General features: G+C 50.1%; 1 protein-coding gene across 1 annotated transcript in view; it reads right to left on the reverse strand.

Moving 5' to 3' along the window:
- LOC147693100 (laminin subunit beta-1-like) overlaps nucleotides 1-17,175 on the reverse strand; it is a 381,988-nt gene that overhangs the window by 307,826 nt on the left and 56,987 nt on the right. The gene's annotated exons all lie outside the window — the stretch shown is intronic.

Raw genomic sequence — 17,175 nt, forward strand, 5'->3', positions numbered from 1 at the left:
GTACAGGAAGGCGCCAAGAGGCCCGGCCTCGCGCTTCTATGAGCTATCGATTTCGGTCGCGCCTATTGAGGGCTCTGAGGTAGCGTTTGAAGTCTACCTACAGTCTTGCATTCTGCATGGAGGGGATGGGGGGGGGCGGAGAAGCACCACGCCTACGTAGTCAAGAGAGAACCCTTCGGACTTTGCACTTCACGAACAAGAGAGACATTCCCCAAGTGGGTCTGAAGGGTCCTTTCTCTCCAGGGACCCGTCCCTTGCAGCCAGATGTGCCACCAAGAGAGGCAGGACACCCGGCTGGGGGCGTCTGTTCCACCTGTCAGTCAGGGCAGCTCTAGGTCTGAGGGGCAGCGGGGAGCCCAGAAGCTGCAGCAGGGGAGCCGTGCCACCCCCTTCACCGCTGCCAGTACCCCCACCTTGAGGCAGCACTCTTCATCTAACAGTGAGCACAGGTGAATCGGCGCGTGTGCATCCCAGGGCGACACTTGTTCCCACTGCACTGCAGGGCCCATTCTGTTTTTATAAAAGTTATGATTTATTTAGTAAACTTTATGATGTTTTAAGCTAGTATTAAGAAATCCTTTTGAGTTGTGCGATGCACACCGTTTTTCATCCAAAGTTTGTCCATATTTGTCCTTTCATCCTCCAAGAGTGCGTGCACACTGGAAACATGCCTTGCCCCAGTGACACGTCATAGAACATATACATAATATGGGGCGGTATGACTGACGCCCCAATTCCAGGTGCACTGCTGAAAGCGTGAATTTAGCGCCTGCTTATTTCTTCAACCACTTAACTCCGTGTATCCCATGTGCTCCATTTAAAACATTCTTTTGTAACTTAGTTCTAGTTCAATCCACACGTAGGAATATTCTGCCATCTTCAAAAGCTTCTCATGTTTACGTTGTGCCCCATCCGGACCTCTCACAAAAACACGTATTAATGCATGATTCGTCCAAGGCAGTGTTTATTAAAAACCCAATGCATTTCAGGCTCCCAGAGCCTTTCTTCAGGGGTAACTGTAAATGACAATAAAACATTCACCATTATCTTGTTGTTGATTATTAAAGTCCATTGTTGTTGTAATGCTGCCTACTTGTTATATTTTAACAGTGCAGGACTAAATTGACCCAATCTCCATATATTTATATCTACTCTGTGTGTATTTCAACTCGTAAACCAATCCAAAAACAGTCCTAGTGATACTGAAGGGCAGGTATATTAAACTAACAAACCATTTCCATGTATAAGAATCAAGGAGGGAGGGACGATGGCAGGTGATGATTGTGGTGAAATACCGAGTGGAAGTGGGAGTGATGAATTACTTTTTGAAGACGGGACGAGCACTGAATGGTTTTAACCCCTCCCCTGCTGGTGACGGAACCACTCCGTCATCAGCTGCGGTCGCGCTGTGCTGATGACTGAGCGGTACCGACACTGCCCGCTTGGAACGCCTGCGCGGTGCGGATTCCACGCCTTCGCTGAACGCTCCGTTGAGCGGGCGGGGATGTGACGGAACTGCTCCGTCATGAGCACAGCGCAACCGCGGCTGGTGACGGAGCGGTTCCGTCACCAGCATGCGCCCACCGCGCAGCCCCGCCGCCCTCTTAGCACTGCGGCAGAATAGCCGCCGCAGTGAAGGGGTTAAAATCTCTGGCAGATACGTGAACTTTTGGGTGAGAGAAATAGAGTGGCTGGCGTTTGAATGTTTAGCAAGTAAGTAGGTTATAAATAGTGGCATATATAGATAGCGGGGGATAGAGTATGCTTGTGGGTGCATGAGTCAAGAGGTCATGGGCAAAGTGTTGCTGCTGGGAGTATGGAAGATTGATTGTACTGGGTGGAGGAGGGAGATTTGTAATGAAAGTGGTGGAAATGTTATGTGGAGCAACACAGCAACACAGCAACACAGGTCATTTCAGATAGGAGTTAAAGACCAAAAGGAGTTGGAAAAAGCGTACAAAGAAGAGAGGGAGTAGTAAGACTTGAACGTTAGCTTAAGCAATGCGGGGATGTTTAAAATAGAGACAAAGAGAGGGTAATGTTGGGGAAGTACGTGGTTGATTCTTATACATGGAAATGGTTTGTTCGTTTAATATACCTGCACGTCAGTATCACTAGGACTGTTTTTGGATTGGTTTACGAGTTGAAATACACACAGAGTAGATATAAATATATGGAGATTGGGTCAATTTAGTCCTGCACTGTTAAAATATAACAAGTAGGCAGCATAACAACAACAATGGACTTAAACTCGTTCGCTGCATCAGCTATTCCGCCGCAGCCCTAACAGGGCGGGGCGGCCGCGCGGCGGCCGCATGCTGGTGACAGAACCGCTCCGTCACCAGCCGCGGTTGGGCTGTGCTCGTGAAGGAGCGGTTCTGTCATGGCCCGCCCCGCTCAATAGAACGCACCGCGCAAGCGCAAAATCTGCGCGGCGGCCGGGCCATGACGGAACCGCTCCGTCATCAGCACAGCCCAACCGCAGCTGATGACGGAGCGGTTCCGTCATCAGCATCGAACGGGTTAATAATCAACAACAAGATAATGGTGAATGTTTTGTTGTAATTTACAGTTACCCCTGAAGATAGGCTCTGGTAGCCTGAAATGCATTGGGTTTTTAAGAAACACTGCCTTGGACGAATCATGCATTAATACGTGTTTTTGTGAGAGGTCTTGATGAACACAATGTAAACATGAGAAGCTTTTGAAAATGGCATAATATTCCTACGTGTGGATTGAACTAGAACTAAGTTACAAAAGAACGTTTTAAATGGAGTACATGGGATACACGGAGTTAAGTGGTTGAAAAAATAAGCAGGCGCCAAATTCGCGCATTCAGCAGTGCACCTGGAATTTGGGCGTCATACCGCCCCATATTATGTATATATAAAGCTAGTATTAAAACATATGTAAAGTTCTGATCTGGAACTTTGCAACTTCAAATGCCACGTTTCTATGCCCCCATGCACACCCCCTCGCTCTTCTGCCACACCTTCTGCAGGTGTGATTGTGAGTCAGTTCTTTGTCCTCCTCGCCTCTGGGCAGAGCTTGAATGCCTTTAAGGTAGATACCCATGTCACAAATAATATAAATATACCCCGATTAAAAAAAGAATAATAATATTTACGCTTTTAAAAATTTATGAATTTTTGAGAATATTGTACTAGGTGAAAAATGTGTCCTTTTGGAGATTACGCAAGTACACAATTTTTCAAATTTTTGTGCAGAAAATGCCGGGCAGGAGACGAGCGGAGGCAGAGCATTTATCAGAGCAGACTTTTTCATCCCCAGCCAGTCACCTGGCGCGTGGCTTTTGAAAGTGGGGTGTGTGCCCCCGCATTCAGAATTCATTCCAGGGAGCCCGAAGTGTATGTTGCAAAATGTATGTTTAATTTTGTGTCATTTTGCCAAAGGTTTGTGAAATTTTAGAGGAACACACCAGGCAACTCCTAAATGTAATATATAGAAACAGGGAGATGATGTAATGTGTTCAGAAACACACAATGAGTTCACATGGCCAAGCCAGGATTAAAAAACCCCATCTCCTCAAACCAACAACAGCAACTTTTCTGGTTGTCCACTCCCCACCTTCCTTCGATTGGATTCATGGTAACTAGTTTTTAGTAGTTACTTATACAGTCAATACCGGAAGCAGACTCCTGCATTTCAACTGCCGAACCAGTTCACCCATGAGCCCACCTGACACGGCACTGAAGAGAAAACAAGCATTTGCAATGCAATAGGTCTCGTATTCCCGCGTGTTTGAGCTATTTGCATTCTACATGTCAATGCCTTTTATTTATGTTTTGCGTTTTAAATCATAAATAAAAGGCATTGTCATTTACAATACTAATAGCATACACTTTCGCAAATGCGAGACCTATTGCATCGCAATAAAGGGCCTTCGCGACCGCTTGTTAGATTGTAAATATCAGAGGAAGAGACCGGCCTGCGACGTCTTCAAAGTAGTGATAAATAGTGCACTGCAGAAGATGTGTAAGTGTTGTAAATTACACAGGCACAAAGTGTAAAGTTAGAGTTACATATGATCCGAGCTATAAACACTAACAAAGCGCTCCAACACCTTTTGCTCAGTCATTACACTGTTGTGGCTCAGGAGGAAGAGCGGGAGGGGGGCTATTTCCTGCCCTCTCCATGATTTGAGTGTGCAGTGTGGCATTGCGGGGAAACAACCTTAACAACACAGTCATTACATCTCAGTACCTTCACATAGCAGTCATTACATTGCAACATCCTTTACATCGCATGTCATTACAACGCAGCCATTACATTGCATGTAACTACAGCACGTCATTACAACGCATGTCACTGCAACGCAGGCATTACATCGCAAGTCATTACAACGCATACCATTGCAACGCATAGTACCCTTACACTATCCGACACTTACCCTACTGTTGCACTCACTGGAGTTAGAATAGTAATTTTTACCCCTACACTATCCAACACTTACCTTAAATGCAATGTAATGGTATGCATTGCAATGGTATGCATTGTAAAGGTATAATGTGATGCAATGGAATGCGTTGTAAAGGTAGTTTCTGAAAATGCGATGTAATGGCATGCTATGTAAAAGAATGTGTTGTAAAGGATATTGCGATGTAAAAACTGCATTGTAATGTCAAACATTCGACATTGCGTAATGTCATTGCTATCTTTGGGGTAATAAAAAACACTCCAGCTGTGGTAGGGCCCGGCCTTCACCTCCTGGTGCAGGGCAGGCTGTGCTTTATGGCAGGCATGGAGGGAGGGGGATGGTTTTGGCTGCAGCGCTGGCCCCGTACAGTGCCCCTGCTATTACTAGTGAGCCAGAGGCGCTGAGGTGGTAGCATTGGTATTGGTGGTGGTGGTGGTATTACTGGTGATAGTATTGGTATTGGTAATGGTATTTGTGGTGGTATTGGTGGTGCTGGTATTCGTGGTTTTGGTGGTGGTGGTATTGGTATTGGTGGTGATGGTGAGGGTGGTTGCATTGGTGGCCGTGGCACTGGTATTGTTGGTGGTGGCAGTATTGTTGGTGGTATTGCTATTGGTGGTGATATTGGTATTGGTGGTGGTGGTACTGGTATTGGTGGTGGTGGTACTGGTATTGGTGGTGGTGGCATTTGTGGTGGGGTATTGGTGGTGATATTGGTATTGGTGGTGGTGGTACTGGTATGGGTGGTGGTGGTATTGGTAGTGGTACTGGTATTGGTGGTGGTGGTATTTGTGGCGGTATTGGTGATATTGGTGGTGGTATTGGTGGTGGGGTATTGGTGTTGGTATTGGTGTTGGTGTTGGTATTGGTATTTGTGGTGATATTGACATTGGTACTGGTGGTGGTATTGGTAGTGGTATTGGTGGTGGTGGTATTGGTGGTGGTAGTATTGGTGGTGGTGGTGATATTAGTGGTGGTGTTGGTGGTGGTATTGGTATTGATGGTGGTATTGGCGTGATGGTGGTAGTGGTGGTGGTATTGGTGATGGTAATATTGTTGGTGGTGGTATTGTTGGTGGTGGTAGTATTGGTGGTGGTGGTATTGGTGGTGGTGGTGGTATTGGGCTGTGATGGTGGTATTGGTGGTGAAATTAGTGGTAGTATTTGTGGTGGTGGTATTGGTGGTGGTGGTATTCATTGTGGTAGTTGTGGTATTGGTAGTGGTATTGGTTGTGGTGGTATTGTTGGTGGTGGTATTTGTGGTGGTATTGGTGATATTGGTGGTGGTGGTATTGGTGGTGGGGTATTGGTGGTAGTATTGGTGGTGATATTGGTATTGGTGGTGGTACTGGCATTGGTGGTGGTGGTATTTTTGGTGGTATTGGTGATATTGGTGGTGGTGGTGGGGTATTGGTGGTAGTATTGGTGGTGATATTGGTATTGGTGGTGGTACTGGTATTGGTGGTGGTGGTATTTGTGGTGGTATTGGTGATATTGGTGGTGGGGTATTGGTGGTGTATTGGTGTTGGTTTTGTGTATTTGTGGTGAGAAATTGGTATTGGTACTGGTGGTGGCATTGGTAGTTGTATTGGTGGTGGTGGTGGTGAAATTAGTGGTGGTGGTATTGGTGGTGTTGGTGGTTGTATTGGTGGTGGTGGTATTGGTGGTAGTATTGGTGGTGGTATTAGTGGTAGTGTTGGTGTTGTTATTGGTGTTGGTGGTAGTAATATTGGTGGTGGTGGTATTAGTGGTAGTATTGTTGGTGATGGTATTGGTGGTGGTGGTGGTATTAGGGTGTGATGGTGGTATTGGTGGTGGTATTGGTAGTGGTATTGGTGGTGGTGGTATTCATTGTGATAGTGGTGGTAGTGGTGGTATTGAGGGTATTGGTGGTGGTGGTAATGGTGGTATTGGTGGTGGTGGTATTGGTAGTGGTAGTATTGGTGGTGGTGGTGGTATTAGTGGTGGTTGTGGTGGTATTGGTGGTGGTGGTGGTGGTATTGGTGGTGTTATTGGTGGTCGTATTGGTGTTGATGGTGGTATTGGTGGTGGTATTGGTGGTGGTGGTATTCGTGGTTTTGGTGGTGGTGGTATTGGTGGTGGTGGTATTTGTGGTGGTATTGGTGATATTGGTGGTGCTTTTGGTGGTGGGGTATTGGTGGTGTATGGGTCTTGGTTTTGTGTATTTGTGGCGAGAAATTGGTATTGGTGGTCGTATTGCTGGTGGTATTAGTGGTAGTGTTGGTGTTGTTATTGGTGTTGGTGGTGGTAATATTGCTGGTGGTGGTATTAGTGGTAGTATTGTTGATGATGGTATTGGTGGTGGTGGTGGTATTGGGCTGTGATGGTGGTATTGGTGGTGGTTTTGGTATTGGTAGTGGCATTGGTGGTGGTGGTATTCATTGTGGTAGTGGTGGTATTGGTGGTGGAGGTAATGGTGATATTGGTGGTGGTGGTATTGGTGGTGGTAGTATTGGTGGTGGTGGTGGTATTAGCGGTGGTGGTGGTGGTGGTGGTGGTGGTATTGGTGGTATTGGTGGTGGTGGTATTGGTGGTGGTATTGGTATTGATGGTGGTATTGGTGGTGGTAGTGGTGGTGGTAGTGGTGGTATTAGTGGTAGTATTGGTGGTATTGGTATTGATGGTGGTATTGGTGGTGATGGTGGTAGTGGTGGTGGTGGTATTAGTGGTAGTATTGTTGGTGGTGATATTGGTGGTGGTGGTGGTATTAGTAGTGGTATTAGTGGTGGTGGTGGTGGTATTGGTATTAGTGGTGGTATTGGTGGTGTGGTATTGGCGGTTGTATTGTTGGTGGTGAAATTACAAATATGTACAAAATGACCATTATCGAAACAAAATAAGTCCACTCCTAGGAGGGCGTACTGAGGATTATCGTAGTACAAATATTACAACCGCACTGTTTGTCAGAGTGGGTGAACAACACCAAAACCCTTGCCTAATACGGTAATCTGAGATTTCATATAACATAATAAGTGTCTATAGATTACAACAAAGCATGATAACAATCCACCAGTAAAGATCTACTGACTTTAGCAAATGATGTTCACTGTAAATAAGCCAGGACTACTCCCTCTGCCATCACCTTTAAAAAAAATATTAAACATATCAGACTCATAGGTTTCTTCAATGGCTTGCCCCATAACCATCACATCCCTACTGTGCAGAGGAGCATAAGCTTTCCCACAAGAAAACAGAATTACAGAAGCACTCTTTTCAGTGGAAGCACACATCTGCTGCCCAATGAGATCCTGTACTCAAGTGGGCACCATGTGGGCGGGGACAAAAGCCTCTCTCATAGTAGTAATTTTGAAAGATAATTTTCTGATCTAAAAATCAAAGATAGACATTTGCCTTTTTCAATAGTGTGACTTCTATATTTTGCATATATCTGCCCCTGGACATACGCACATTACATATCTAGGTAATGAAACTTTTTTGGTTTAACCCATCGCGAAGCTCGTGAAGTTTAGCAACAAACCTCTGCCTTCGACGGTGGGAAGCTTTCTGTGCATTGCCAGATAATGTTCCCTCTAATGTACCCAGCCCAGCTTGAAAATAAATGCAGAAAGGTTCTCTGTTTGTTTAATTTCTGCATTCCTTTTCTATGCACAATGGCAGGTTTTTTTTCCAGGAAATGTACGCACCGTGGGGCTTAATACTAAATATATTTTCTAAAGAACCATTTTGTTGGTTGGTGTTAAGTATAGTTATACGCAACAAACGTTGTTGCTATATTTACTGTTTTTATGTATGTTTTGGAAAACATGATACTTAGCAGCCCTTGTGGACTGTTATTCACAGAACTTCACCATGATGGCACAAAATAACTTGGTAGCCTCACATACCGCCAAATATAATAATATCACGCGATGTTGGCGTTTGGACGAAGTTTTAACATAGGTCGATGCCGAGCTCAGAGATATCCGGCCCTGGCTGGTGAGTGAGTGATAGAGTGAGCGAGTGAGTGAGCGAGAGAGTGAGCGAGTGAGTGAGTGAGAGAGAGAGAGAGTGAGCGAGTGAGAGAGAGAGAGAGCGAGTGAGTGAGTGAGAGAGTGAGTGAGTGAGAGAGTGAGTGAGAGAGTGAGTGAGTGAATAAGTGAGTGAGAGAAAGAGTAAGTGAGTGAGTGCAGGAGTGTTTGGTTAATGCACACATATGTAAGTGTGTAAGTGCCCATGTGAGTCTGTGAATGAGCGCGTATTTGAATGAATGACTCAGTGAGGGCACGAGTGTGCCCCTGAGCCAGTGGGTATGGGTGAACAGGTGTTGCTGACGGGTTTTGCAGGCCATGAGTGAGCGGTCCCATGAACAGACAAGTGTGTCCCTGAAGCAGTGCTTAATTTGAACCGGGGCTTTCCGGTGATAAGCACCAGAACTTAATTGTTTTCCGGTGTTCGGTGCCGGCACCTAATTGTCAACACCATATGTAGAACAGACCACCACATGGTGGCGCTGCTCATCTAATTTAGAGATGAGAAGAACAATGGTAGTTTATGAATGCAATATACATTAGAATTGCTAATATCTGCCTCCCCAGCCATTCCTTTAGCTTTGGGGACCTGGAATAATCTGACCTGTCGCATTTACATGCACGAGAGCTGGTTAGCAGTTTGGCAGCAATAAGAAGGGCGATAGATGGTGCAAGCTGCAGTGGCCTCCTGGTCAGAGCCCTGGCACTTACTATTTTACAAATTAAGCACTGCCCTGAAGGGAGCCCTCGCTAGAGGCAGCAGTAGCCATGTTTCTGGAAAGGAGTGCAGGCAGAGCAGCAGGTATGTGTCTCCTTCCTGGCAGGTGTGCTTTACTTCAGGATTCATGCTCTATTGACCAGGAATGTTCAAAGGGTCCACAGAGCAACAACACAGCTGTGCCAGCAGGGGGCGTGTCTCTTGTTACTCACAAGAGGAAGGTGTGTGTAACCTCCTGAGAAGACACATCCACTGGCGTTAAATGTCCTCTCCCTCAATGAACACCCCGACAATCACATCTATATATCTGTTCCCTCATTTCATATTTGGTTATTACCAACAAGTTCTGTCACTGTGCAGTGCAGCCGGAAAGGGGCAAATGTAGCAGGTAAAAGAGTGCAGTGTTTATGCAGCGCTCACTAAACTGACTATCTCTTCAGCACCTGAACTGCAATGCCCTGACTGATGAGGAATCGAGGGTGTGTGAGGATACATTCCTCCCAGGCAGTGAGAGCTCCTCACATGGCCGAACTCTTTCCCTGCACCTCCCCACACCCACTGTTCTTGTGCTTCCACCCTATACCAGGATTTTCTAAAGTCTATCAGATTTTTGGCATATCCCCATTTAGATAAATGTAGTTATCTTAAAAATCTGGCATGGATCCGGGACTCCAGGGTAGACTTTGGAGAGCTCTGACCTTCACCTGTGCCTCGTCATCTTCGCACTGTCTACATGGCCCCGCCTCTTTGCTCTTTCCATAAGCCCGACCCCTACCCTTTCACAGCATCCATGTGCCTCGTGATCCTCACACACTCTATATGCCCCAAACTCCTAACTCTCTCCATACTTTCTAAGCGCCTCACATCATCCGTGTGTCTCAACATCCTCACACACACTGCCCTTGTTCCACAAACTGCTACACAGTCTTCTGTTGTACCCTTCAAGCACCTGCAACTGTCCATAGCAGCAAGTCCTTGCCCATGTGTCATGTGCTCTAAACTCTTCACACTGTCTCTCCATGTGCTCCAAGCTACTCATCATGTTTGTCCTTGTGCCATAAGAGTCACTCGCTGTCCCTGTTACCTGAGCTCCTTAGCCACTGGCCATGTGCCACAAGCTCCTCACAGTCCATGGGGTCCATGTGCCCAGAAGCTCCTCACATTGTTCACTTTTCCTGAGCTGCTCACATTGTCCACGTGCCCAAAGCTCCTCGCACTGTATTTGCAGACCAAGCCCCTCACACTGTCCGTGTTACCCAAGCCCCTCACACTGTCCGTGTTACCCAAGCCCCTCACACTGTCCGTGTTACCCAAGCCCCTCACACTGTCTGTGTTACCCAAGCCCCTCACACGGTCCGTGTTATCCAAGCCCCTCACACTGTCCGTGTTACCCAAGCCCCTCACACTGTCTGTGTTACCGAAGCCCCTCACACGGTCCGTGTTATCCAAGCCCCTCACACTGTCCGTGTTACCCAAGCTCCTCACACTGTCAGTCCATGTGCCCCAACCAGCTCAGAGTGCCAGTCTATGCATCACAAGCTCCTCAACTTGTCTGTGTGCCCCAAGCTCCTCACACTGTGGCTTCCAGTGGTAGCTGCTCACACTGTCCATCAGCACCGGCTTCTCTTACAGCCCATCAATTCCAACTCCTCGTACTACCACCAGTGCCAGCTCCTCACAGCGCCCATCAGTGCCAACTCCTCGTACTACCACCAGTGCCAGCTCCTCACAGCGCCCATCAGTGCCAACTCCTCGTACTACCACCAGTGCCAGCTCCTCACAGCGTCCATCAGTGCCAGCTCCTCACAGCGCCCATCAGTGCCAACTCCTCGTACTACCACCAGTGCAAGCTCCTCACAGCGTCCATCAGTGCCAGCTCCTCACAGCGCCCATCAGTGCCAACTCCTCGTACTACCACCAGTGCCAGCTCCTCACAGCGTCCATCAGTGCCAGCTCCTCACAGCGCCCATCAGTGCCAACTCCTCGTACTACCACCAGTGCAAGTTCCTCACAGCGCCCATCAGTGCCAGCTCCTCACAGCGCCCATCAGTGCCAGCTCCTCCCACTGTCCACCAGTGCCAGACCGACACACCACCCACCAGTGCCAGCACCTCACACTGCCTACCACTGGTGTACCCTCAAATCACGACTCCCTGCACTTCCCAGCAATGACAGAAGCTCACACCACTGTCTGCGCATTACTCCAATCGGTGCAAGGCTTTTGTAATGATGGACAGTTGCTCACGATGCTCACTGGTGCCAGCCTCTCATACTACCACCACTACAGCATCCTTACACTGCCCACCATTGCCAGCTACGCACTCTGTCCCAAAGGTGTAATGCCACCCCCTGCAGCAGCATGTCAGTGGGTTGCCAGCCCTTCAGGGAGACTCCATTGTGCCCAAGACTAGTGAATATCTGTGAGATATGAGAAAATCAGGAGCCCCTTGTCACATTCTGCAGGGGGGGGTCCCGTCATCTTGCGTCACAGATTTGCCCCGCCCACAGCTCCACTTTATTACTTTGCCCACCGGAACCAGCTCTTTATACTCCCCACCATCTCATTTTCCCTCGTCATCGTCTGTTGAGTCCACAGCCAACCTGCCTCACTGCTCTTACCTGCACGGGCCGCCACTGCTCCCCACCTATCACAGCTCCTCGGATATTCCACAATTTACAGCTACTCTTAACGTTCAATGGTCCTACACCTCCTACTGCCCACAAATGCCAGCTCTTTACACCGTCCACCAGTGCTAGCTCCTCACACTGCCCACCAATACCAGCTCCTCACACTGCCCACCAATGCCAGCTCCAGATACTGCCCACAAATGCCAACTCTTTACACCGTCCACCAGTGCCAGCTCCTCACACAGCCCGCCAATGCCAGCTCCAGATACTGCCCACAAATGCCAACTCTTTACACCGTCCACCAGTGCCAGCTCCTCACACAGCCCGCCAATGCCAGCTCCACATACTGCCCACAAATGCCAGCTCTTCACACCGTCCACCAGTGCCAGCTCTTCACACCGTCCACCAGTATCAGATCCTCACACAGCCCACCAGTGCCAGCTTCTTGCGCTGCCCACCCAGTACCAGCTCCTCACTCCTTCCACCAGTGCCAGCTCCTCCCACTGCCCACCAGTGCCAGCTTCTCACACCGTCCACCAGCTCCAGCTCCTCACACCGTCCACCAGTTCCAGCTCCTCACACTGCCCACCTGTGCCAGCTCCTCACATTGGCCTCAATTCCCAGCTCCTGCCACTTCTCACCAGTGCCAGACCTGCACTCCACCCACCAGTGCCAGCTCCTCACACTGCCCACCCATGCCAGCTCCTCACACTGGCCACCAATGCCAGCTCCTCTCACTGCCAATCAAAGCCAGCTCCTCTCACTGCCCACCAGTGCCAGCTCCTCACACTGCCCACCCATGCCAGCTCCTCACACTGGCCACCAATGCCAGCTCCTCTCACTGCCCATCAAAGCCAGCTCCTCTCACTGCCCACCAGTGCCAGCTCCTCACACTGCCCACCAATGCCAGCTCCTCACACTGCCCACCAGTGCCAGCTCCTCTCACTGCCCACCAGTACCAGCTCTACTCACTGCCCACCAGTGCCAGCTCCTCACACTGCCCACCAATGCCAGCTCCTCACACTGCCCACCAGTGCCAGCTCCTCTCACTGCCCACCAGTGCCAGCTCTACTCACTGCCCACCAGTGCCAGCTCCTCAAACTGCCCACAGTGCCAGCTCCTCACACTGCTCACAGTGCCAGCTCCTCACACTGCTCACAGTGCCAGCTCCTCAAACTGCCCACCAGTGCCAGCTCCTCACACTGCCCACCAGTGCCAGCTCCTCACACCTCCCACCAGTGCCAGCTCCTCACACCTCCCACCAGTGCCAGCTCCTCACACTGCCCACCAGTGCCAGCTCCTCTCACTGCCCACCAGTGCCAGCTCTCCTCACACTGCCCACCAGTGCCAGCTCCTCACACCTCCCACCAGTGCCAGCTCCTCTCACTGCCCACCAGTGCCAGCTCTACTCACTTCGGGGACACTTACTTTCCTGTATTCTTAACGGAGGACACTGACCCAGCGAGACGAAGCCTTCAAGTGCACCAGGGCACTCGGCACATCGGCACACAAGATCTCCTGCCCACTCCTCGCCGCACCCGCTCCGCGGGTGCCGCATCGCTGCTCTGTAACAGCGCCAGCAGCCTTCCTGGAGGACACGCAAGGACCAACAGCGGCAAGGCGGTAAGGGGCGCGAGTCACCAGCAGGGCTGCGAGCGTGCGGGGACTTCAATTCCCAGAAGTCCCTGCGAGACCAAGGAAGAGCTTCCGGTCCGCTCTCCCTGCTGGCCCGCCCCCCGCCCATCAAAGTTGTTTAAAAAGCGTTCCCGTTCCCGCCATCAGCGGGACACTTACTTTCCTGTATTCTTAACGGAGGACACTGACCCAGCGAGACGAAGCCTTCAAGTGCACCAGGGCACTCGGCACATCGGCACACAAGATCTCCTGCCCACTCCTCGCCGCACCCGCTCCGCGGGTGCCGCATCGCTGCTCTGTAACAGCGCCAGCAGCCTTCCTGGAGGACACGCAAGGACCAACAGCGGCAAGGCGGTAAGGGGCGCGAGTCACCAGCAGGGCTGCGAGCGTGCGGGGACTTCAATTCCCAGAAGTCCCTGCGAGACCAAGGAAGAGCTTCCGGTCCGCTCTCCCTGCTGGCCCGCCCCCCGCCCATCAAAGTTGTTTAAAAAGCGTTCCCGTTCCCGCCATCAGCGGGACACTTACTTTCCTGTATTCTTAACGGAGGACACTGACCCAGCGAGACGAAGCCTTCAAGTGCACCAGGGCACTCGGCACATCGGCACACAAGATTTCCTGCCCACTCCTCGCCGCACCCGCTCCGCGGGTGCCGCATCGCTGCTCTGTAACAGCGCCAGCAGCCTTCCTGGAGGACACGCAAGGACCAACAGCGGCAAGGCGGTAAGGGGCGCGAGTCACCAGCAGGGCTGCGAGCGTGCGGGGACTTCAATTCCCAGAAGTCCCTGCGAGACCAAGGAAGAGCTTCCGGTCCGCTCTCCCTGCTGGCCCGCCCCCCGCCCATCAAAGTTGTTTAAAAAGCGTTCCCGTTCCCGCCATCAGCGGGACACTTACTTTCCTGTATTCTTAACGGAGGACACTGACCCAGCGAGACGAAGCCTTCAAGTGCACCAGGGCACTCGGCACATCGGCACACAAGATCTCCTGCCCACTCCTCGCCGCACCCGCTCCGCGGGTGCCGCATCGCTGCTCTGTAACAGCGCCAGCAGCCTTCCTGGAGGACACGCAAGGACCAACAGCGGCAAGGCGGTAAGGGGCGCGAGTCACCAGCAGGGCTGCGAGCGTGCGGGGACTTCAATTCCCAGAAGTCCCTGCGAGACCAAGGAAGAGCTTCCGGTCCGCTCTCCCTGCTGGCCCGCCCCCCGCCCATCAAAGTTGTTTAAAAAGCGTTCCCGTTCCCGCCATCAGCGGGACACTTACTTTCCTGTATTCTTAACGGAGGACACTGACCCAGCGAGACGAAGCCTTCAAGTGCACCAGGGCACTCGGCACATCGGCACACAAGATCTCCTGCCCACTCCTCGCCGCACCCGCTCCGCGGGTGCCGCATCGCTGCTCTGTAACAGCACCAGCAGCCTTCCTGGAGGACACGCAAGGACCAACAGCGGCAAGGCGGTAAGGGGCGCGAGTCACCAGCAGGGCTGCGAGCGTGCGGGGACTTCAATTCCCAGAAGTCCCTGCGAGACCAAGGAAGAGCTTCCGGTCCGCTCTCCCTGCTGGCCCGCCCCCTGCCCTCGCGAAGCTTACTACATAAAGGCAACTAACTCCCGCAGCGCGGGACGCAGCCCGGGCTAAGACTGGGCAAAGACAGGGCCGTTTGAGGCCGTTAGAGTACGGAAGAGTCCGGTCCGGCCCACCACCCTAACGTCTACCTCTCGGCCTCTCATAATACAGGTATCTGCAAACAAACAACCCGAGTCCCTCACTATCTGGTCATTTATCACCGACCCCAGGTGTACAACCTTTGTAAAATGAACACGAGATCCACCAGGCAGAAAAAGAAATCTAAAAAGAATGGCATAGGTGATCAATTACTAGGTCCAATGGATGACTTTCTGGCCAAAGCGAATACTTTTATAGATCAGAGTATAAGCTTAATCGAGGGCAGAGTTTCTACGGAACTGGCAATTGCACGTCGCTCATCAATGGGATTACTTGCAACAGCAAAAACCCCGGAAGTAAACCCAGCTACAACGCAAACGGCGACGACGACAAACAGACTTAGTCTACCCAACAACGTCGATTTGTCAGCTTCACAAATATCCGTATCCCTCTCAGAAACTGACCTTGAGAACACCCCCGACATTTTTCCCGACCCCACACCCGAAGAAACCAGACAATTGAGAGGCAAGCGGGAGGGGGCTGTAAAAAAACGGAATACTAAAAACACATCGGACCATACTATAAACACCATAACATCTAAGCATCCAATGTTGTCTATTGACACAAATGCCCCAATCGCAACCAATTACCCCGCTCCCCCAACTAAGAACGTGGTAACAATCCATCATGTTCCGCGTAATCCCTGCGATTTGTTAATGCCAGACTCACTAACCTCAGAACATATAGGAAGACAACGAGAAACAGCAAAATTAATTACAGAGATAGCGTTTCTTTTAAATTCCCACATACGCCCACTAGAAACTAGACTTAGTAACATAGAGAGGCACCTAGTAAAAATCAGCGGCTCCTTAAAATTCACATCCCCACAACTTCATACCAAGCCCGCTGCTAACCCAGAACACACTGTTCCTAAGAAAACCGTAACTATATCTCCCCCACAGTCTAAAAAACAAACCACATCGATCCCTCCGACAAATCCTACCAATCATAAGAAGGCGACCTCCATGCCTTTGGTCATCCCCTCTCAAGCTAGTCCCCAACCATTACTCACTATAAATCCCACCTCCACCAAAAATCCTGTTCCCAAAACACCAGCACCTAAAACACCCGCACCAACAAACCCTAAACCACCTCAAACAAAAAATGCACCGAGATCGACAAGCGAACAAGTGCCCACCTTTAATTTACCACCTGATGCCACCCCATATGTGGTAGTTATGACGGGGGTCCCCGAACTTACAGGTGAAGGGACAGAACCAAACTGGTCATTAAAGAACAAGGTCCAGTTTTGGTTGAATACCAATCGCCCCGTCCCGCCACCTTGGAAAAGTAAAATCGCCTCAGTTTCCAGGACCTCGTGGGTAGGCTATAGGAAAAAAACAATCCGAGGAGACTGTATAGTCATTACGTTCGAGGATCCCAATATAGCCGACTACATTTGTTCATGGGAACGTAACAACTCTTCCGGGGGGATTGTCACAAGACCTCTGTCTTACTTCTACCCGAAAAGGTTCAATAATAGCAACTACCAACGTAGTTTTGATAACATGTGGAGGAAGCCTATCCCGCAACCATGGGAGCTTGAACCTGCCACCCCAAATCCTGCAACGCGACTTACCGAACCCATTAACTTTCGGTATCCAGCTAATCCGAATTACCAGCAGAGAGAAGTCCCATGGCAGACCGTGGGTCCTCAAAATAGATTTGGAAACTGGGAGCAATGGGAGAGACCACCTTACCAACCTTTCGGTCCCAATTATGAAGGCACCAGCAACGGGCAACACTGGCTAGGCTTCCCGACCGCGAACAGGTTCAGTGGCCTGGAAATGGTCGATTGACAAACATCTAAATCACCGGAGCCCTTATCAACCACAATAGCTCTTTCACACCCAAACCTGGTGCCTACCCAATCCATACCACACAATTACAATGTCGCACAGCAGCTTGAACCCACCCAGCTTTCCATGATTTTCTGGAATGTCGCTGGACTCCGCAACAAGATTGAGGATGGTTCGGCAGCAGTCTTTTTGAATGACTTTCAAATCATCTCCATTCAAGAAACATGGGCAATAGCTGCCCTCCACCTAG

The sequence above is a fragment of the Lissotriton vulgaris genome, chromosome 9 (assembly GCF_964263255.1).
Source record: "Lissotriton vulgaris chromosome 9, aLisVul1.2, whole genome shotgun sequence".
NCBI classification, from domain to species: domain Eukaryota; kingdom Metazoa; phylum Chordata; class Amphibia; order Caudata; family Salamandridae; genus Lissotriton; species Lissotriton vulgaris.